Source organism: Lipotes vexillifer, unplaced genomic scaffold (assembly GCF_000442215.2).
Source record: "Lipotes vexillifer unplaced genomic scaffold, Lipotes_vexillifer_v1.1 scaffold728, whole genome shotgun sequence".
Classification (NCBI taxonomy): Eukaryota; Metazoa; Chordata; class Mammalia; order Artiodactyla; family Lipotidae; genus Lipotes; species Lipotes vexillifer.
Genome location: NW_006783590.1, coordinates 480,448 through 482,016, shown reverse-complemented (window position 1 = coordinate 482,016; position 1,569 = coordinate 480,448). Strand labels below are relative to the sequence as shown.

Genomic DNA, 1,569 nt, shown 5'->3' with positions numbered 1-1,569 from the left:
GGACCCTCCAGGAGTCTCTAAGGACCCGGAGTTGCCCCTTTTGCCCTCTCCCCCAAACCCGGAGCCCCAGGCAGGGACCCCGGGGTCGGACGTCCCCACGCCTCCGGGCACCTGGCTCAGCAGGAGTCCCCCGGGGCCGGGCAGGGCAGGGCCGGCGGCAGCGAGCCGGAGCCCGCCCAGCGCCCGGGCCCCGCCGAACCCTCGGAACCCACTCATGGGGCACCGGCTCCCCGTGTCCCCTCGCCCGGCTGCGTCCAGCCCGGCGCCCCGAGCCGCGCAGAGGAGGAGCCCGGCGGAGTGACCCGGGAGCCGCCAAAGACTCTGGGAGGCTCGGCGGCCGGAGAGCAAGGCGGTTCCCCGCACCTCCAGGCGCTTGCAGGCATCCCTCCGAGCCGCGCCAGAGGCCCGGCCCGCCATTCCCAGGTAGGAGGGAGACACCCCAACAGAACTGGGGAAGCGGGGAAGCCGGGAAGAAAGGTTTGAAGCTTGTCAGCGGAAGGCTAGGTGAAGCGTTACAGTACTAGGGAAAGTTAAACTGATTGAGCGCCTATTATGATCATACGGCAACTTCACTTATCTAGAGAAAATGAAATTAGTTGAGCACCTACTATGTGTCAGGCTGGGTGCTTATTCCAGGAAAGAAAGACTTACTGCGTTTCTCCTATGTGCCAGATTTGGTGCTAGAAGCCTTCCATTTAAGAGATCTGGAGTAACAGCCGATTTGAATATAAGGAAACAGAGGCTCAGAGAGGAAGAGGCACTTCCCTACCCCAAACACAGCCCCTCCCCTTCCTAAGCCAGCTGCAGCCTGCAAACCTGGCTGAGGGTGGGGCTGGGATGGGGCCCAGTTGGTGGTGGCCTTGGTGAGGACCTCCTCTGAGGAGGGAAGATTGAGGAACGCCTTCCCTGTTCAGAGTTCCATGAGCTTTGGGGGGAGTTGGTGCAAGGAGTGAGTTTCCTGGGCGATCCGCTTCCCAAGAAGGGTTTCCTGTGATCAGCTGGCCAGAAGGCTCCCAGGTACCTCTGCGGTGCACTCTCTCCTCCCCTTGCCCCTGGCCCTGGGAGGATGATGAAGGGTGTTGTCCAGGACCTCATGGGAGGTGCGAGGCTGGGCTGGGAAGGGGCAGCCAGCGCAGAAGCCCGTATTCAGGCTTCCCCTGGCATCAGAGAGACAAGATGGGGTCCCCCAAGGCATCTGCCTGCACTCCAGTCCCTCCCCACCTGACTGCTCCAGGCAGCCCCTTGACTGCCAAGAGGAAGTGCCACAAAGAAAGGAACCTGCTTGCTGGGTGCTAGGAGCTGTGTGGGCCTCTTGGCTTCTCACTGAGCTCTGAGGGCCACTGTGGGTTTGTTTCTACCATTTGAGAGATGACCAGCCCTGCTAGGCCCAGTCACTTTCCCAGGGTGGCTGGGCTGGTGAGAGCTGGTCTGCCTGCTTTCTACCACCCTGAGCTGTGTCAAGGATGGTGAGATGGGCTTTGCAAAGCCCCCAGGACTCCCCTCAGTGTGGGCATGGAGGCCAGTGAATGCATGTGTGTCCAGAGAGGCTGGGAGGCGTGTAATGGAGGA

General features: G+C 61.6%; 1 protein-coding gene across 1 annotated transcript in view; it reads left to right on the top strand.

Moving 5' to 3' along the window:
* The first annotated feature begins 244 nt into the window (after positions 1-244).
* The window catches only part of RASD2 (RASD family member 2), a 10,832-nt gene continuing 9,507 nt past the window's right edge, over positions 245-1,569 (top strand). Inside the window, exon 1 of the mRNA XM_007456257.1 lies at positions 245-423. The gene's annotated coding sequence lies outside the window, so the exon portion shown is untranslated. The remainder of the gene's footprint in view (positions 424-1,569) is intronic.